Genomic DNA, 22,239 nt, shown 5'->3' with positions numbered 1-22,239 from the left:
CCTTAAACCCTCCAATTGTCAGGGGACCCATGCCCTGCCACCATTGTTAAGGAGGCCTCGCACAATTTAGCACCCTTCATCACCACACTCATAAACTCCTTCTTCAGCTCTGGGATTGTCCAAGACAACCTCAAGGGTGCCTGTGTTATTCCACTTCTGAAAAAACCCACTCTGGACGCTAACATACCCACCAACTACAGACCAATCACCACGGTCCCTTTTCTTCTAAAAATTCTTGATCGTGCTGCATACCTGCAGATCCAAGAGTATTTGGAAACCAATAATCTCTTGGGATTGAGGCAATCTGGTTTCCACCCGCGTTACGGTACAGAAACTGCTCTTTTAACCTAAAAACTCAGATTGAAGACCTAAAGGAAAAGGGCAAACTGGCCCCCTTACTCCTCTTAGATCTCTCTGCGGCCTCCAATTTAGTAAATCACCAAATCCTATGCCACCACCTTAAAACCGCTGCCCACTTCTCAGACAAAGCTATAGCCTGGATCTCCTCCTTCCTGGACAATAGATCCATGAGGGTCTTCTCCCGTACTGCCACTGCTGAACCCTCTCCAGTCACTTGTGGAGTCCCTCAAGGATCATGTGCATCCTCGACATACTACAATGTATTCACAAAACCCCTTTTTGACATCTCTGGATCTACTGGGCGTCACGTATACCAACTACGCTTATGATACCCAGATACTTATCCCCATCACAGGAGACCACAAAACTGACTCCCTAGCCATCAACACTATTTATCAAGTTATCCAGGCCTGGATGGAGCAGCATGAATTGTGCTTAAATGACGAAAAGACCGAGCTCCTCATCCTTGGCTCCCACCAAAGACTTAGCAAGCTTGACCCATCGTTTAAATCCTTCACCATTGATGCCTCCTCCCCTGCAGCAACATCGATCCAAGCTTTGTTTCTTTTTTTAAATAAATGTTGGCGCCATTATAAGCGTGGCATTGCACGTTAGGCTCTTCGAAATGGCTGCCCGCATTTCCTGTTTTCCGGTTGCCTAGCAACCACCATCGACGCCCATTGGAGCGTCGCCGGCTCTTCCGTGGAAGGGCCCCGCCGGAAGGCGCTAGCCGGGCCCACGTCATCAAAGGCACACGGTGAAAGGCACCTGCCTGTCTGTGCCTGTCCGTGCGCGCCGTGCCGCCGGACTGCAGAGAAGGGGAGAAGACTAGAGCCCGCTCCCCCCACCCACATGTTCCATGATTCGAGCATTGCGCAACTGTACCACTCTGCTGTGCCCCTGGTATGCGCATGGTTACGCTAAGCTATATATCCTACATAGCACTCAAGGTACGTGCCGCCCTGACCCTGCTCAACGTGTAATTCCGCTAACTGCCTAATAGGGCCAACGCTAGCGAACTGCTGCTATCAACTGCCACCCATGACCAAGGTCTAGCTCGGACACACTTCCGTGCTCACCCACTTGCCTCTAACGAACACACAAATTGCTGCTACTGGCTGCACTCACGCATGCCACTTGCATAGTGCACGCATGGCTTTGCTATCTGGGCACTGTCTGCACTCAGCCGCCGCTTCACTAGCAGCGCCTTACCTTGGGGAAGTGCTACATTGCCTCTATTTACACCTTTAGTGTATGCACCTTTAGTGCGTCCCATGGTCATTAACAGACTACATTTGATTGCATGGTGCCTCCAGGTCACCAGCAGAACACTGTTTGCATTGCGCCTTATGGTCGCAAACAGATCACTTTGATTGTGCTGGGCCCTACGACCACTAACTGTCCACATTTAATTGTATTGTGCCTTATGGTCGTCTACAGACCCCTTGTTGATTGCATTGTGCTTTATGGTCGCCTACAGACCCTTTGTTGATTGCATTGTGCTTTATGGTCGCTAACAGACCACCCTGATTGTGCTGTGCCTACGGTCACTAACAGACCCTTTTTTGATTGCATTGTGCCTTATGGTCGCGAACAGACCACCTTGATTGTGCTGTGCCCTATGACCATTAACAGACCACATTTAATTGTATTGTGCCTTATGATCGCCTACAGTCCCCTTGTTGATTACATTGTGCTTTATGGTCGCTAACAGACCACCCTGATTGTGTTGTGCCTACGGTCTCTAACAGACCCTTTTTGATTGCATTGTGCCTTATGGTCGCGAACAGACCACTTTGATTGTGCTGTGCCCTAGGACCATTAACAGACCACATTTAATTGTATTGTGCCTTATGGTCGCCTACAGACCCCTTGTTGATTGCATTGTGCTTTATGGTCGCCAACAGACCACCCTGATTGTGCTGTGCCTACGGTCTCTAACAGACCCTTTTGATTGCATTGTGCCTTATGGTCGCGAACAGACCACTTTGATTGTGTTGTGCCATAAGACCATTAATAGACTATATTTGATTGTATTGTGCCGTATGGTTGCTAGCAGATCACATATGTTTGCATTGCACCTTATGGTCGCCAACAGACCACTCTGATGGTGTTGTGCCTCATGGTCGTTAACAGACCCGTTTTTACGGCATTGTGCCGCACGGTCGCTAACAGTCTACTTTAATTGTGTTGTGCCCTATGATCATTAACAGTCCATGCAAGCGAGTTCATATTTGCGATCTGCGAAGATCATGATCTATATCACTAGGTGAACACCTAGTTACAACTAGACACCTGTAATCCATATTGCGACACCTAGCCAGACATCCCAGCGAATTAAGGGAAGTAACCTGAACTACTCAACTTCTCTAACCACCATGTGTAGAAACCTGACCTCCCTGACCATCCTAACTATAATCATGGCCTCTGCCACTTACAACACTAGTCCCCCCACAGACAGAAACCTGAGACTTAGGGCAAGACTACCTTGCATATATGAACCCAAAAGAAACAGCACAAACAATACTACTAGATCCTCAACTACACTGACACACTGGGCTAAGCAAACTCAAGCCACGAAACCCTCAACTCCGACCCCGAATCCCACTCACTTTCATAAAAAGAAACACCAGAGTCGGAACAAGCTCACAGATAAACCCGTAAGCCATCCTACTCCTAAGAATACTTTATCACTTACTGGATCCCTTATCAATGCTAGATCCATGGTAGCCCATGCAACTGAAATTGCTGATATACTAAACAACAGCAGTATCGACCTCCTTGCCGTAACAGAAACCTGGCTCCACGATATAGCAGGACCTTCCCTGATGCTAGCCATACCTGACAATTACCAGATCTATAGAGTAGATAGACCTAATGCTAAAGGCGGTGGCCTAACCATCATCGCTAAAACCACTCTGCCTATCAGACTCACTACCTCACTTCCCTGTGCTTCCTGCGAAGTACTCCCAGCAAAACTGCAACTCTCTAACAACCGCACACTAACTATTCACTTGATCTATAGGCCCCCAGGTCCCTTGCGAACCTTCGAAGATGACCTCACCATCCTCATACCTAACAATACCCAAAATCACTCGCAGACGCTGCTGCTGGGTGACTTTAACATTGGCTTTAATGAGCCAGATAACAAAAATGTCCTCTCCATAACAGCTATCCTAAATGACCACGGCCTTACCCAGAAAGTCCTTTCCCCTACTCATATTAAAGGCAGAACCCTTGACTGGGTATTCAAACTTAACGGCAACATAGTCATTACTGACATTATCCCCCAACCATGGACTGACCACTATCTAATAAATTTCACTGGCACACTCGACCTCCTCAGCCCTAAAATTATCAAAATGTACCACCACTCCCCACCAGAAGTAAAAAAGACATCACTACAGAAAAACTCATCCCCCTCCTTCTGTCTACTATCAATGGCCTGGAGAATAACACTGACCCAGTCACCCTAGTAGACACCTTTAATAAAGCTATGTCTCATGCACTAGATACCATTGCACCACCCAAACTACGCAAAGCTAAACAAGAAGCCCACCTTAATGCCTAGTTTACACCCCAACTTAAGGACCTTAGAAAGCAGAAACGAAAACTCCAAACTATCTGGCGCAACTCGTCTACTGACGGTAACAAAGCTAACTTAACCCAATTTACCAAATATTACAAGACAGAAATTATCAATACAAAAAAAAATCTATGCAACAACAGAATTGCTAATGCCAAATCTAATACCAAGGAACTCTTTGCTATCCTCCGGGAAATGGAATCCCCTATCCAACCATCTGACACGGTGCCCAAGGATAAGATATGGTGCACCAATATACAGAACGCCCTATCGAACAAAATTTCCACCCTCCAACTTAAAATAACTAATAAAAAGGACACCCTCTCTCCTACTAATCAACAAGGACCTTTAGTGACCGAACCTAATACTATCCCCCCTTTTAGCTTCAAACCTATCTCCATCATCAATACTGAAAAAGTTATCCTCTCACTGAAGCCTTCCAACTGCAAAGGTGACAGTTGCCCAGCTCAAATAATAAAGGACGCAGCTAGAGACTTAGCCCCGTTTATCTCAAAGCTCATTAACTCCTCATTCAAATCCAACACAGTGCCAGTTAACCTAAAAGAATCATGGGTCCTCCCCCTTCTTAAAAAACAAACACTTGATCCATCCATCCATACTAATTATAGGCCTATCACCACTCTACCCTTCCTACTAAAAATCATTGATAGAGTAGCCTATCTCCAAATGCAAGATTACTTAGAAGCTAACCATCTACTAGGCTTGCGCCATTTGGGTTTCCGCCCCCTCCATAGCACTGAAACTGCCTTGATAGATCTTAAAACTAAAATTGAGGAACTCAAGGATAGTGGAAAAACAGCGTTGCTACTCACATTGGACTTGTCAGCAGCTTTCGATCTGGTGGATCATGCAGTTTTATGCAACCATCTCAAGCTCGCTGCCAATTTCACAGGGGAAGCCATAGCATGGGTCCAATCCTTCTTAGCCAACCGGACCATGAGAGTCTTTTCCACTTCTACTTGTGCTGATCCCATCCAAATTACATGTGGAGTCCCACAGGGCTCATGTGTCTCACCCACTATGTACAATATTTTCACCAAGCCATTGTTCGACAAGTTGGACAGACTGGGCGTCACCTACACAAATTATGCAGATGACACCCAGATCCTCATACCCCTTTCGGGCAACTAGGAAGTGGACCTGGCTTTGGTGAACAAAATATACATCCTCATTCAGGCATGGATGGCCACCCATGGCCTCTGCCTGAATGACGATAAAACCGAAATCCTGCTCCTTGGATCAGACTATAACCTAACTAAACTCACCCCGGACTACTCCTCATTTAACATCGACAACAATACTATTAAGGTTATGCGAGAGGTTAAAACTCTAGGTTTTTACCTCGACTCAGCCCTCACTCTTAAAAAGCAAGTGAACTCATTCGCCTCTACAACCACTTACACTTGTAAACTCATCCGTGCTGCCAGACCTTTCCTGTCCAGTGCCAGTTGCCTCACCTTGGCTAATGCCCTTGTCATGTCCAGACTTGACTATTGTAACGCCTCATACTCAGGCGCAAATAAATTGGTCATTGACAAACTCCAGAGACTACAAAATAATGCCCTAAGAGCGGCGCTGAATATCCCACGTAGAGAGCACATCTCCAAATACCGGACTGAGGCCCACTGGCTAAAGATAAAGGACAGAATCCTCCTTAAAACTATTTCTCTCACATCTAAATGCCTCAACAATCAAGCACCCCCCTACCTAGCTGAAAGAATCAACTGGAGACCCTCAAACCGACGGACGAGATCGGCCAACACATTCTTACTAGAAGTCCCAAGATTCAAACTCACCACCGCGGGTGGCTCTAGCTTCCCTGTTAAAGCTGCACAATCATGGAACTCACTCCCACCTGACCTTAGACGCCCATCACCCTACACCAGATTTAGATGTAACGCTCTCAAATGGCTGCACAACAATGACTTGTAACGATATTCTCCCTATCTAGCTGATCATGTTACACACCTGTTAAGTCAGCATTCTTCTACGCTTACCCAACTTGATCTTATATGTACTGTATCATTTGTATCACTTATTGTAAGTTACCACTGTATGTAATTGACTATGTCAGGCACTGTAACTAAACCTCGAACCTACTTGTATTGTTTGCGCCAGCTGCCCAAGGGCTCGGAGCGCATTATCAAATAAATAAACCAAACCAAACCAAACCATCAAAGTGGCTAAGGATACTAAAATGCTTGGTATCTACATTGATTCCACACTCTCACTATCCAGGCAAACTAGTGCAGTATCATCGGCAGCATCTTACACCTGCAAGCTTATTACAGCATGCCACCCCTTCCTCTCACCAGCCAACTGCACCACACTAGCCAGGACCCTGGTCCTATCCAAAATTGTTTATTGCAATGCCCTCTATCTGGGCAACAACCAATGCAATATTAAAAAATTACAAATCATCCAAAATAATGCAATCAGAGTGGCTCTAAACATTCCTAGGAACCTTCACATTTCTGACTCTAGACGGAATCTCTGTTGGCTCTCAGTCTCCCAAAGAGTCTCTCTTAAAGCACTTGTGCTCACACACCAAAGCCTCGCCAACCAAGCCCCTAGCTACCTAGCCAGCAGAGACCACTCAGAAGTGCCCAAACCAACTGCCTCGACATCCCCCGCTTCAACCTCCAAAGATCTGGTGGTCGCAGCTTCTCAGTCCTTACAGCTAAATTATGGAACTCGTTACCTAATCCTCTCAGAGCTGAATCCTCCTTCCCAGCCTTCAAGCGCAAAGCCAAAGCCTGGTTGTATACCCATGACTTACTGTGACTCTGCCCCAGAGTCATAAACTATAGCATTAACAGACTATTGTTATAACATGCTATTGTACATTTGTATACTTCTTGTATAACCTGTATATTTCTGCATATTCAATTCAAATGCCTGTACCATGCCTGAAACTAAGTGATGCACCCGGATGCCCTTGGGTCTGGTGCGCTATATAAATAAAATAAATACTAAATACTAAATACATTGAAGTTTCCTTAGTTGGCATGCTGAGGTGCCGAGATAAAGGAATTTGATGTAGTCCAGGCAGGAGATGATAATGGCCAGTAAAGCAGAAACCTTTGAGGGTGAGGTATGGAAAGATTTGTATTAGAATGCGTAGGTGGAAGTGGCAGGTTTACACAGAGTTCATGTGCTTGGAGAGGGATAGGTCTGTGTCCATGGTGCATCCAAGAATTCTGACGCAGGTGGTGGGAGCAGGTGGGGCTCCAAGGACAGATGACCATGGTACAGGTTGTGGGATCAAAGTGGTTTTGCCACATATTAGGATCTCTGATTGGTCCGGATTGAGGATTAGGTGGTTTTTAGTCATCCAGTTGTTGTTCTGTTCTTTTGGGGATTTTAAAAATGACCTGGGTATCGTCTGCATAGTTGTGGCAGGAGCTATGGTTGAGGTTGAAAGGGAGTGGTGAAAGGGAGGCTCCTTGCGGCATCCCTTTTGTGACTGGGCGGGGGTGGAGGAGAAAGGGGAAAGGGGACCGATTTGTGAGCGGTTTGAGATGAAGCAGGTGACCCATTTAAGGGTGCAGTCTTTGATGCCTAGGGTGAGGAGCCTGTTCCTCAGTATTGTGTGTTTTATTCTATCAAAGGCCCCAGATGGATCCAGGAGGATGAGTGTGGCACGCCCTTCAGAGTCGGCGGTTCTTTTTAGTTCGTCCCAGATGGAGACCAGAGAAGATTCCATTTCACAGGGCGGTCGGGATACCGATTGGGCAGGATCGATTGGGGTCGATTGGACAGTGTCGAGGAGATTATTGGCTTCTTTGAAAAGGGCAAGTTGCTTATATTCTGCATGATCAATTAGTTTGGCAATGAGGTTGGTATTGGAGGCTGGGCAGTAGTTAGAAAGAGAGAGAGGGTCTAGGCTCGGTTTTTTGAGAAGCGGCTTTACATGAGATGTTTTGGAGGACTCTGGAGAAATGCCTGATGTGAGCAAGTAATTTTGAATGGAGCGGGCTACGCTGCCAGCAAAGGCGGACAAAAGGATCTTTTTGAAAAGAGGGGGAGATCAAGGGTCTCCAGGCGAATCTGATGGTGGGCTAAGTGCTAGTAGGTTGCTGAGATTGGTCAGAGATAGGGGGGAGAAGGACAAGAAAATGGGTCCGGCGAGAGTGGAGGGTTTAGAGTTAGAGGGGTGTCCAGATGTCGGTGGCGGGATCAGAGCTAGTTTTGAGGTTATGCTGTGGTGTCATTCAAGCACAATGTTATGCAAGTGGTTTCAGAGCTCATCGCAGAGAGCTTGTGAGTTCGGGGAGGAGGAGGTTAGACAGCTGGGGGAATTGAATTCCTGTATGATTTTGTGGAGTTCCCTGCATGAGTTTTTGGAGTTGGAGATTCTGTTCCCATAATGTTTTTTTTTTAATTTTCTTGATTTTATACAAGTATGCCCTGTACAGTCTTGCAAGGGCTGTCCTATAAAGGGGGTGGGAGTAGTCCTCCAAGCTCGCTCTAGGCGACGCTTGAGGATTTTGAGTACTTTGAGGGTGGGGGTGTACCAGAGACGTCATTTCACCAAAATGCCTGGGGTTGCGGAAGTGACATCACACGACTCTTGACCCCTGATGACATCACAGGAAGGAATGTCATTTGACCCTACCCCAAAATGATATCACGGGAAACGATGGAAAGCGACCTTTCACCCATTGACAAACAGGAAGTGGCATCACATAGCATTGTACACTACGAAACATATGGTTACGATATCACTATAATGCGATGTACATTTCATACAAGAATGGATCGCCATATGTATCATTAAAATCAGTGTGTATAGGCCCACATTACCAAATTACTGTGAATGCAAGCAGATGTCCATGACCAAATGATAATGATGTGTTATTATACAGCACTTACGCTTAAACACTTTATATAGAAAAACACATACACCCAATATCACCCAACCTGTGCTGGTACTCATTTATCGAGCTCAGAAGGATGAAAGGCTGAGTTGAGGCGTTTAAGAACAGACTAAATCAGTGACTCAACCCCTGAAGTGTGCCTGAAATAAGCCTTTAATGAGTCTAGCAATTATTGTATAGAATTCCAGAAAGATACATTATTTGGCACTCCTGTTCTTATTTTTCTTCTTTTTTTAAGGGGCCTGAACAAGAAAGCCAGCCACTCCAGAAGTAAAGAGCCACATGGTGCTGGCCACAGCCCAGGAGCTTGCATAAAAATATTTTCGCAAGGGAGACCACAGAGGTCGCAAAGGAGACCTCAGAGGTCGCACTTGCGACCTCTGGCGACCCCTAAATGACGTCCCTGGTGTGTACCACTTTTGGTGTGCTGTCGATCGTCGGGAGGGGCGACAGGATGGTGTGAGGGCGGTCATATCTTTGCAGAGCCAACGGTCAAAGAGTTCGATGGAGGGGTGTCCTTCTTTGTGGGAGAGGACAGGGAGAGTAAGAAGGAGGGATTCGGCCAAGTCTGGATTGATGATGATTTTATTCCATAGAGGGATGGGGGCTGGGGTGGATGAGGGATTGATTAAGGGGTTAGAGGAGAGGGGGAAAGAGAATGAAGTGTGAAAGTGATAGCGTGGTGATCAGACCAGATGAGAGGGCAAGGCGTGAGCGGAGAAACTTGGTCAGATGTGCAGAAAAGTGCATCAAGGGTGAGTCCTGCGATGTGGGTCGGGTGTGAGATCATTTGTGACAGGCCGAGAGCTTCCAGATTGTCAGTGAATGAGCGAGTCATGGGGTTGGCGGCAACCTCAAACCATATGTTGACATCTCCTAACAATAGCAGCTTCTTAGCTCTAACACATTTTCAGATGGTGGCCATTGCAATATTGCTTGTGCCTGAGATGCGTCCTTGGCCACTATCCCTGGGTCAATCATGCATCTTAGGAATTCCACAGTCTGTATGCAGAATGTACCTTTTTCAAGGGGTTCATAAAAAGATCACTCTGGCCCTTCTCTCACATGTTGTTTATTCATATTCCATTAAAATTTTAAAATGTGATATGAAAATATTACAAACGTACAGCAGGTTGGGCTTCAGGCAGGCGCTTGATATCGAGGCTTGAATGAGGGACAGACACTGCTTTGGCCGGGAGATGTCATTAATGCCACTGATTTTAGGTAAAGCTGTGTGTCATTAATAGAGAAAGGTGCAATGAGGCTTCAAGTCTGTATAGATCAACCAAGGTGCGAGAACTGATCCTTGGGGGACACCACAGCTGTAAATTCAAGTCTCGGAGAGTAAATGCCCAGCTCTAAAATAAAGAACATTGAATTGATAACTTAACCTAAACCAACAACAGCTGAACGAACATACACGTATCTATTGTCTTTATACTTTCTAGGGTATCTTATCAGTTTAGCTGGCAGGTGCGTGTCAAAAAAGCCCTTCAGATCTCCCTGGCTGAGAAAAAGTATTTTTACAGTCTTTCAATAAAGCTAGTCTTCTTCCAGCAGCAAGTCTGATGTTATTAATAGCAGTTGTTTCCAGTGATATTCTTGGCTTTAGAAACACCATTCAAAATAGTATTGCCCCTTTACATCGCATTCTTTAGTATTGCTCCACTGGAGCGCTGACACGTCATTGCTTTGTTTGAGGGTGTGTTCTATGGAGATTCTTTGTGGGTGGCTTCTGGGTTTTGTCTCTGTTGATAGTTAGAAGAAACCAAACGATACATTTGGGGATGGGGAGGAAAGTGGTGTTGCCTTCGATTTATGGTCAGTGACAGCTGGGGGAGGGGCTATAGGCTAAGGGTAGGACTTGGGACACGTGGGGGGCATCTCCTGTTTAGGAATGTGGAGAAAGCATTCATTGAACTACGAGTAGAAATCAGAGCAATGGAAGACCCTGCCTTAGGGACAGAATGAAAGTGCAGCATTGGGGGTGCTTCGAAGTGAAGAGTAAGCCAGGTGCTTGGTATTGAAGTAGCGTATGGGACTTTTGTTGCAACTGTGGTGCCATTCAGCAGTATTAGAGGGCATTGTCAAATATCGTCTCGTTCCTTACATGGGTGCAAGATGGAAAATGGTCTGATATTCTTGTTCCCGCAAAATTTAGAAAGGTTGTTTTTTGACTTAATAATTCAGATCCAATCAATAGCAGGCCACAGAAATGACGCCCTGACATGAATAATAGTTATGAGCTGATCAGTGGGCGGGTTTACATTGGCCAACTGAATGGTAATAAACTGAAAATGGACTTAGATAGGTCGTGCTGTTTAAGTGTTTCATTGCATTAGTACCTAAGCATGTGATAACGCTTACAGTAGTCCTGAGCATGATCCCACAGGACAGAACTACTGAACTGTGCATGCTCACGTTAAAGCCGGCAAGCAGCTGCCGCTTTGCTGGTTGATTGAAACCCCACAGCCTGCCCTCAAGACTACATTCGTGTCCCCTTGGCTCACAATCAGCAACATGGCCACCACACATGTGACGACATTACTTCGGATTAGTACAAGTAGTTGATTCCCTCCAGCCTGGAGATGGAACCTATGGCGCAGCAAAGACCGCTCTGCACAACTACTTCCTTCCCCGGGCCAACGCAGACTACAAGCATTTTGTCATGCTATCCACTTGCCAGAAGGAAGATGAGACACTGGACACCTTCTATGGCCACCTCAAGAGGCTGTCAGTGTCATGCGCATGGGACAACCCAGACGACATGGTGAGGAACCAGCTCATCCAAGGGTGTTCCTCAGGAAAACTATGGAGACAAGTGCTGAGAGAACTGGGGATCACCCTTCCTCGCATCCTGGAACTGGGTCGCTGCCAGGAGATATCGGAGGTACGTGCATCAAGGATGAAAGGCGACTGTCGCACTACCAAGTCGGAGGAGGTCTGCGCTGTGGGGCGTGGTGGCAGGGGTTCCAGGAGACCGGCTGGAAATTTCCACGACAGGGGCGAAAGCCGGGAGAGGCATGTCAAAAGTGTGGGCACAACCTGCCCCACCCTGCAGAATTCCCAGCAGCAGGAAAAACATGTGGGTGGTGCAGCCTGGCAGATCACTATGCCCGGGTGTGCAGAGCTTCCCTGCTGGTGATGGTGCCCAGGGGCCCAGTGCGGTCTGGGTTCTTCAGATAGTCTCGTCCTCCCAATGTTGCCCAGGTGGACCAGGGGGAGGAAGGCACACAACCCGATGAGGAGGAGCAGGAGGAGGTGGAAGAGGAAAACATTTTCTTTGTGTCAAGCATTCACTCCCTTCAATGGCCGAAGACAGCCGAGGTGCGTCGTGGTAGTCAATGACTCTCCCGTTCTGGTGTTGGTGGACATAGGGGCGTTGGTCAATGTGATGGCCCGGGGACATTATGATGCCATGCAGAGCTCCCAGAAACTCTCAACCTCGAAGGCTCGAACTTTCACATTCGGAGGTTCACATCCTATCCCCCTGGACGGTGCATTCGTAGCTCAAGTGGGGCATGTAAGCTCAAAGATCAAAGCACGATTCTACGTGACGCCCGTCGGCACCAACACCTTACTAAGCTGAAGCCCTCGGACTCGTATGTTTTGCGTACTCTGTGTATGTGGAGGACATACAAACTCTACTGGAGAAATATGCGAGATTGCACGCATTACTGGCGACCCTGTGAGGCTGCACATCGACGAATCTGTGCAGCCCATTGCCCTAAAGCACAGCAGGGTGCCCTTCCACCTGAGGGAGTTGGTGGACAAGGAGTTGGACAACCTGGTAAACCTCGACATCATCGAGAAGGTGGAGGGTCCGACACCCTGGGTGTCCCCGATTATTGTTGCCAAGAAACCCAAGCAACCTGATTCAGTGTGAATCTGTGTGGACATGAGGCTCCCCAACAAGGCAATCGGAGGGAGCGGCATCTCACACCAACGACAGATGACATCATTGCAGAGCTGCAAGTGGCCCACTTCTTCTCGAAGCTTGATCTCAGGGCTGGATATCACCAAGTCCTCTTGCATCCAGAGTTGAGATATATCACAACGTTCACTACTCACCGGGGCCTGTACTGGTACAAGCGACTCAGCTTCAGAGTGTCCTCCGCGGCTGAGGTTTTTCAGAACATCATCAGGGGTGCACTGGCAGACCTGGAGGGCATGCTGATTATCAGCGACGACATTCTTGTGTTTGCCAGGTTGGAGGTGGACCACCTGCATAAACTAGCCAAGACATTTGAAAGGCTTCAATCCTTGGGTCTGATGCTCCATCGCGAGAAATGTGAATTCCTGTGGACAAACATTGAGTTCTTTGGTTTCATGTTTAAAGAGGGCGGAGTGTCTTCAGACCCCAGAAAGGTAAAAGACATTAAGGATGCTCGACCGCCCGAAAATGTGTCCGAAGTTCGAAGCTCCCTGGGCATGGTGACATACTGTGGCCGGTTTATCAAAAACTTGGTGTCCAGGTCCGAGCCATTACGGGCCCTTACCAAGAAGGAGACAGTGTGGCAGTGGGGACCGTTGGAGCAAGCAGCATTCGTGGACATTAAGAGCGCCCTCACTTAGGAAGACACAATGGCTTTCTTCGACCCTGCTCTCCAGTCTGAAATTATTGTGGACGCTAGCCTGTTTGGCCTGAGAGCCGTACTGACACAAGTTGGGCCAGATTCCAGCATCCGCACCGTAGCAAACGCCAGTAAGGCTCTGTCTGAGACTGAGCAGCGTTACTCTCAGATAGAGTGAGAGGCATGGGCCGTTCTTTGGGGGTGCAGGCACTTCCGGCTGTACATTCTTGGGAGACCGGTGACAGTGGTGACCGACCACAAGCCCCTGCTGCCTATCCTGGCTGGCTCATCCTCAAAACCACCAGCGAGGATCGAGTATGGGGTCTCGCTGGTTTATCGGCCTAGTTCCAATAACACAGCCGACTATCTCTCTCGCCAGCCTGGTGGTCACCAAGACGGCGAGGTCGATGCCTGTGCAGAAGAGGCCGATGATCATGTCCAGCTGGTGGTCGAGGCTGCGACCCCAAATGCCCTGCCACTCGAGGAACTGGAGGTGGCAGCAGCACAGGACGAGTGCTTCCGCATCCTCAGAGCGGCATTGCAACAAGGGTCCTAGAAGAGCATGCTGGAATCGCTTGCAGGGCGCACGTAAGAGGCGAAGGTGGTGCTCGAGCAGCTGTGGAGGGTGCGGGAAGGACTATCATTCTCAACAAATGGACTGCTATTGAGAGAAGATCGGATTGTGGTCCCGCAGACCAAAGTCCATGAGGTGATTGGCCTAGCCCATCAAGGTCACCAGGGGGCTGCAAAGACCAAGGCCCGCCTACGCCTCAAGGTGTGGTTCCCCGAGCTCGAGCGACGAGTGGACGAGTACGTAGCCTCATGTGTGTGGTGCCAGGCATCCTCGCCTGCCTAGAGGGAGCCCGCCATCAAAGCCATGCCTGGGAGGTTGTACACGCTGACTTTGGTTCCACTTTGCAGGGGACTCACTTCCTGGTGGTGGTGGATGAGTATTCCAGGTACCCTGAGGTGGAATTCATCCAGTCGGTGGCCTTTGAACATGTGGTGGTGGCGATGGAGAAGGTGTTTGCTGCTCATGGTCTGCCAATAACCCTGTGTTCCGACAATGGGGCCCCTTTCCAAGGTGAGCGGTTCGCTGCCCTGATGGACGACTATGGGGTGCAACATCGGAAAGTCACCCCGCTATGGCCAAGGGCCAACGGGGAGGCCGAGAGGCTAATGCACACTTTGAACAAAGTTTTCCGAATTGCACAAGGACAAGGGCAGTGCTTGGAGAGGGCCCTCTATCAGTTCCTGCGGGTCTATTGGACAACCCCACACACCTCGACGGGGGTGGACCTGGCAGAGTCCCTGTTCAAGTGGTGCCCGAGGGTGCTGCTACCGGAGATTGGTGAGAAGGAATCGGGAGTCATCAATGACCAACAGGTGGAGCAGGAATGACGGCTGAGGATCGAGCAGGAGAATGTGAGGACCTCAACAACTTGTGCCCGGGGACAAGGTGCTAATCCGAAACAGGCATCCCCACGGGAAGCTATGACTAACATATGAACCGGAGCCGCTGGACGTGATTGCGGTCAAAGAGTCAATGGTGACCGCCCCGGACGGCCAGGCTTCGGTTACGAGGAATGTCAGTTTCTTCAAGAAGCTGGGGGAGCCCAGGACTGAGGCGCCCCTGGACCAGGACATTGTGGACATACCCGATGAGAGTGGGAGTACGGAACCCCTCCCTTGGTCTCCTGTCAGCATACCGGTCACCAGTGGAACTCCCAACCCCGATGCGAGCAGGAGGTACCCCCTCAGGACAGGGTGAGGGAAACCTGTTTGTCTCAGTGACTATGTCTTGGAGCAATGACTGTGTCTGACCCTGGTGGGGTCTGCCAAGCGTGGGGCGGGAGGGCCCTGGGGTGCCTGTGAATAAAGGGGTTTGTTGGGTTCAGTTGTGTGGTTTGATAGTGTTAGTGAGTTTTGGGGTTAAAAGTGATTATGCAAGTTTGCATTTGTTATTTGTTTTCCTCATCAAAAAGGAGGAGTGTGGTGCTGCCCCTTTAATGATTTCGGCATGCGGCGGAGTGACATTGCACTCTGCGGCATGCCTTTAAATAAAGGGGGCGTGCCCAAGTCGCAGAGTGCGACCGGGGGAGCCCAAGCCTGAAACATGTCTCTGTTGTGATTCTGTGCCACTGGGGGGTTGTGGGATCACGGAAGATCGCTGGGGGTATTGGACACCCCCACAACAGTGATTACGGAGAGGAAGGAGGTTAGCGTCACGTGGTAGTTGTTATTGCAATTAAACAATGCCAACTAGGACAGGGATTCATCTGATAACGGCTGTAGTTTACAGGTGGCCGAGCAGATCATGTGTGGTCAGTAGTGTTGAATGCCATATAAAGGTCAAGTAGAATTAGCTTACATGCTTTGCCTTTGTCTCAGGAAATGAGTACTTCTTCCCATACGTAGAACAATGTGGTTTCAGTACCTTGACAGGGACCCGAATCACGAGTGCTAGCCACTTAATGGATCCTGTCTCTTCCAGTGGTACATTGGTGAGCCGCCCAGTTAGTTTCTAAAGCTTTGGCAGTGCAGGGAAGACCAGACGTAGATCTGAAGCTCACCATATTGTTTCAAGTACACTGTGAAGTAACCTAACGGTATCATGTTTTTGTACTTGAGCGACTTCTCCAGAGGAGATTGAGGTATTGAGTTTCGGGATCTGTTAAATCTCTGCATGCGAACTCGCAATAAACATAATATGCAATGATGTCGCACTCAAATAAAACCTAGAGATGTCTGAGACGGATGTACCTTCTTTAATGATTATACTCGAACTGGCACAATCCGGTAGCTTCGCCTTCAAAATTACATGAGTTGCAACCCACAACAAACACAACAACAGAAAGGGGACAGGGGGCCTGCCCTTCACAGACGTACTAACATAAAGAGAGGACGTTACAGGATCGGAGGTGAGAGTGCCGGAAGACCCAAGCTGATAACCACAACATTGCAGAGCAGGCCTGTAATCATGACTGACTTTTGAAGGAGGCTAAACATTTCCTGATGACCACATCTGTGACTGGAATGTACTTGCAGAGTGTTGACTGGCAGAGCCGCTTAGTGCTGCATCAACTGTGGGGAGTAGGATTGAACAGATGAAATTGTGGCTAGGGTAATGTGAAAAATATTTCAATGTAGGGCGTTGATTTTGTAACAAAGAGCATTAGATTTCTTCAAATGTGTTGGGAGCGGATTGAGGGAGGGCTTGATGGTGTCCGAGACACCTTGTTCCTGCAGATTCGGAACAGTAATTTGGTTTGAGCCTTATTTATAGCCCGGAAGAGGCTAACTTGTAACCTTAGAAATGAATCAGTCACTCAGTGCAGTCAGGCTGTCGTCTAGATTGCATCCCTGTTTTACCATTGCCCACCCACGTGTTAAAAGAAAACAGTTATTTCTTAGGTAAACTATGGTCTACAATAGGCACAAAAGGTGAGGGTCCATTACCGTTTTAAATGATAACAGTACATTGGTACTGTGATTGTAATCAGTCATCTAATTTGAGTTTGGATGGTATGGTGTGATGTGTGAACATTAACATGAAGAGCGTGGTAAGTAAAATGGGGCTATTACCATTCTAATTCTGAAAAGGTGTCCATGCTGAACCCCCAAGACAGTGGATCCCCAAAAAGTAGACATTTCACTGTAATTTGTTTATGGAGAGACCTGCCAACAATCTGAACTGTTCTACTATATCAGCTGTTGTTGCGGAGTGCTTACCAGACAAGCTGCAGGTTTGGTAATAAGAGGAGTCTTCTACATACAGCAAAAGTGCATGTTCAAGACATTTCTGTCATTTGAGATTGAACAGATCCTGCCAATAGTTCCGTGGTAACAGGGAACAGTAAACAGTGAACAGACCTCTGTGGGAGCCCGATAGGAAGTCAGATAGAATGGCGACTGTATATTTGCAGCATAACTATATGACATTGTTTGGAGAAAAGGCTGTGCATATGACGGACCAGGAGACTGGATTGAATGTCTCTTCACTTTTATCACCTTGTGCAGCCATTACAGATGATGCAGTGAGCTTAGGTGATATAACTAAAATATGTTTCTCGGCTTAATATGTTTGGAACTGTGGAGAACATAAGCAGACTCATCTCTGAGCAGCATCCTGAATTCTCAGTGCCAGAATCTTGGCAGGTACATATTAATTGTCAGTGCACACTAGGAAGAATACTTGTATGTGTCACTCTGTATGCTCTCTTTTTGTTGTTTAGAAGGCACAAAAAAATGGCCTCTTTTTCAGTCTTTCATGCAAAGTTACTACATGTAAGGGACCCTTATAAATTTGCAGTAGTTGGGGATATAATTCTACTGTACATTTCATCATAAAAAGTGATGGAATGTCCATCTGAACTAGCTGCCTCACCCTGCTGTTGGCTAGTTGCTTGCATAGTATGAGTGACCATGAGTGGTACGCATGCGGTTGGCTTCAAGGGTCGAGGTAGAGCCACAACGACACAGACAGACATAATTATGGGAAGTAGGAAGTCCTGAATATAAACGCACATAGTTCAGCTGTACAAACAATAACAGGGAGGGTGAGAGAGAATGCAGGCGTAAGATTAGGACATATTTTTCAAGCATGCAAGGGATCAAAAACAAAAAGACAAGGAAAGGGAAATTTGCAAGACTCGAGAGTTGTGGGGCGCACTACACCCTTCGCAGTACAGTGCATACCCAATTGACCAATACTCCCTAGATCACACAGTGGCAGGCGCATGCGCCGCAAGTTGAACCCACATCACAGACAAATGGGGCCACTGTAGGCACCAAGTCAATGCAGAGACACACACAAGACAAGGTGTATAACAGCATTGAGGGTGGGACCCCGTTCTGGGAGGGCATGACCTTTTTTTACTCCATTTATGTCAGCATTCTATGGCTAGAGTAGACACAGGAGTACACCATTAGAATGGGAAATAGTTCCACATTAAAATACACACGCAGTCAACGTGACTGGCAGGAACAAAGGATAAACTGTCATGGCTACTAACAGGAGTTTTGTTCAGATGAAAGGCATACACAGGGAAGGAAAAATTGACAGACAGCTACAAGCAAGCCCAGGAGTTGCGGTGGTGAGGGGGGCACAGTGACTTCGAAAGGGATAAGAATGAGGGAGTTGTGAGAATCCTGAAGGTGTCTCCTTAGCTAGTCTCCGGGGATCTGTCATCCAGGTGGCCAGGACACGGGCATCGCTATTGGATCCAATTCCTGGGGGTGGACCAGTGGGGGAGGATCCCTGGATGGGGGTCTTTGGGGAGTGGGACACCGATGGGTGAGATGCAGTATCCCCCTTCTTTCAACACCTTTTCCCCATCCTACGACGCAGGATATTCCAAAACACTGCCCCCCCTTTTCCGACACGAACACTTTTGCACAACACGAAACACAACAGACTAAAAGACTAGAGCCATTTACTTGACATGTCCCAATACAAGGGTCCGGCAAAATCGTGCAATTGACCATAATCACACACACCTGACTGCCCTTTCCCTTCCCCACGGGGATAAAAGTTGGAGCACGAGAGCACAGAAGGAACAAGGCAGACTGCATGACGTAAGAGCTAATTCAGCCCAGCAGTTGAAGAGGAGGCGAAAGACGGTGCATACCGAGAGGGTGATAAGAAGACAAGTGACCTTGCCCTTTCTGACCAAGGCCCATGAAACCTCAGCGGACAGAGACATAAGACCGCAAACAGTGGGCAGAGTGTGTTGTAGCAGGTGTCAGCGGTACGCATGACCCTCACCCACTGATTACCAAGCCAGGGGGAGAGACTTGTCTCAGTGGTACCACCTTGACTTCAAGGAGAAGAAATCTGGGTGATTACCCGATGGTAGAGAATACCGTAACCAGAAGGCCTTGGGAAGAGGCGAAGAGAGGTCAAAGTGGTAAAATTCTCTGTACTGTCAAAAGTCTTTGACTGACAGAGGATTGTGAAAGCTAAGGGAAATGAATCCCACATGGTGAAATTAATACAGGGAACTGTAAAAGTTGGCGAGAGTCAACCCGGCAGAGGGAGGCTGACAGCCAGGGGCAAAGTCTGAAAAATGGTTTAAAAAGACATTAAGATTCGTGAATGCAAGAAGTATTAGAAGACCAGGGGAAGTGAATTGTCCCCCTTGTCAGTTGGGTCTGAGCCCGGCCAAAGGAGGTCCAGTGGTGAAAAGTCATCTCCCAAAGTTCATTGAGAAAAGGAACTGTTTAGTTGTTTTGTGGAATACAACTGGTGAGGGGTCTGCGCCTTGAAGAGGGCGACCCGACCCATGGGTGAAGCCGTCACCCAAAGTATATATGGAACAGAACTTTGTTCCCTCGACGGCAAGAAACTTTTATTGAAAAGAGACTTAACCATAGAAGAACCTGATAGCTAATAAGGAACTGTCGACTCGCGCTGGGAAGGCTCGAGTGTGTTCTGTTCTCAGGAGATCCACCTTGTCCCGTTGTCCCGTGCTCAAAACGCGGGGAAGGGAAACCCCTGGCAATCACATCCTGACTTATTATTTGTGCACACTTCTTTCTTTACTTGAGAACCTTATCCCACACTTCTTTTTGTATTTAGAGTAAGGATTGGCAATAGGTTCTTCTTAGTATAGGCCCTCTTATTTTGACACAACACCACAAGAATTGCCTTATTTTCATTTGATGGATGAAGCATGCTCCCTTCTTAGATTTAGTTTTAGGTTAAGCGTTTTTTCACCCTGCATTTACAGTTTAATAAACACCCTTGAACTGTGATCCCTTGTGTCTGTCTTTCCTGTTGCCACCAGGAGTTCCTTACAGAGTGAAGTGAGGAATGGAGAAAGCTCTTGGTGAAGGGGCATGCTGACTCATTTGATAGCTGGAGGTGTGTTAATACCAAGTGAATGAGTATTTGAAGCAAAACCAAAAACAGGAAGGAGAATTTGACATCAAAGTTAATCATGCTGCGAGCTGATAGCACACACGATGGTCACACATTGAGGGGAGCAAAGTTGGAGGCGTGGGAAGAGAGAACACGTGCACAAACTAGGAGGAAACATTATTTTTTTTGTTGTAGCCAATATTCAATTTTTTTGGCTGACGGGGTAAGTGGGGGTAAGTGGGCAAAGGTGCCACACAATATTTTTGCAACTGGGTATAGTAGCAGATGGGGTAACGGATATGAGGTGTTTAAATGGACACAGAACAAACACGAAGAAGGGGCTCCAGGAGGAAGCACAATGTGCGAAATAGGAACATCCCAGCCAGTAAAGGAGCAGCGGATCAAAGCAAGTAATACAACATTTTGTATATTATTAATGGACCCTGGATGTGTCATGAAAGGTAGGAATGTCATTTTCTTATGTAATATAGATGGTTTAGAATAACAATGTAACCAGAAGGGGCAACACTTGAGGAGGTGGGTACTGGGGAAGTGAAAGGAGTGTGGGGGGGTCCCCTATTGTTCTCAAGGGGGAAGAGAAGGATGTGTGGGTGATTAACAGACAGAACGTGAAAGCAAAGTAGAGGGGTTTCAATGAGACATGTCTTTTTGACATGTCTTTTTGAACAGGAAAAAAGACAACAATGAAGCATGGCACTGATAAGGTGGCCCTCACAAGAAGAGAAGTATCCTTTTTATGAAGTGTACAAAATGTAAATATAACAAGTATACAAAGTTTTTTGTTCATGATTTGAAATGTAACGTTTTATATGAGATGTATGAATAAATGTATTTGGACAAGAGACAGAAATGTATGTGCTGGAGATGGTGGCCAAACGTGTGTACACATATCTCCCACCTGCATGCACTCACCCATCACCCACAATTGTTTCATCGTCAAGAAAGGTTAGGGAGGTGGCAGCTATGCTGTGTAGGAACTCCAAAGCTCCAAAGCATGAGGAAAATGCCAAGACAAAGACAGCTCGTGCAGGCCTGCCAACAAACACAGCAATCCCAAGGGACAAGTTCAGCATTATTGGACAAAAGAAAGCATCTTGGACATCGCGTGAGAGCAGTCACCATCACATTGGCCCGGAGCACAGAGACACAGAAATGTCAGCTCATCACATGGAGGTATCACACAGCTGCAAGGCCAAGGCACCACGTACAGGAGAAGTGAAAGCTCATTAGAAGGGGAATATCATTTTGCCCATCACTTTATTATGACTTTTTTTCCCCATCTGGTCTCTACAGGATAAATTAATTCAGATTAAGGATGAACCCAGAAGAAGAACAGGAGTGGCAAGGACTGGGAAAGGACTATGATGTTGTCGTTTTTGTTGTGTTCTTTGTCTCTCATGCGGGTAAATTAAAGTGGGACAGTCCATGGTCCAGAGGAATTTGGAGAGCAACAATATCATGCATGACAATAAGGACAGAAGTGGATTTGGTAGTGGGCATGGGAGATGCGAATTAGATGTAGGGAGTCGATAAGTAAAAGAAAGAAGCATTAGAGAAATTAATTGGGCAATGATATGATGTAATAAAGAAAATGTATATACATTTCGAGAAACTCACACAGTTTTCTCTGTGTTTCAGACACAAAGGGACACTTAACCAAATACCAGATGAATGCACAGTGGATGACCTGAGCCCACGAGCAAATAAAGAAGGCCTATTGCCAGGAGAGCCTGTGGGACCCACCCAGCCTAATGCCCAGCCCAAAGGTCACAAGCTGGGACGTAAGAAAAGCCCTCTGATTGTGTGCTCCCCAACCCCTGTGGCCCCTCATATTGATGTTGTTTTCATACATTGACTGTCTTACTACCTAGCACTTGGATTCAAGGTTCCTGGACATGGACCAACTTGCAATATACAGGTTGTGCAAGTGAATGT

General features: G+C 47.3%; 1 protein-coding gene across 2 annotated transcripts in view; it reads right to left on the bottom strand.

Moving 5' to 3' along the window:
- The window catches only part of SYN1 (synapsin I), a 731,549-nt gene that overhangs the window by 32,349 nt on the left and 676,961 nt on the right, over positions 1–22,239 (bottom strand). The gene's annotated exons all lie outside the window — the stretch shown is intronic.

Source organism: Ambystoma mexicanum, chromosome 2q (genome assembly GCF_040938575.1).
Source record: "Ambystoma mexicanum isolate Mex_15411 chromosome 2q, UKY_AmexF1_1, whole genome shotgun sequence".
Classification (NCBI taxonomy): domain Eukaryota; kingdom Metazoa; phylum Chordata; class Amphibia; order Caudata; family Ambystomatidae; genus Ambystoma; species Ambystoma mexicanum.
The sequence above is the reverse complement of the archived record's forward strand: the minus strand, read 5'-3'. Positions and strand labels throughout refer to the sequence as shown.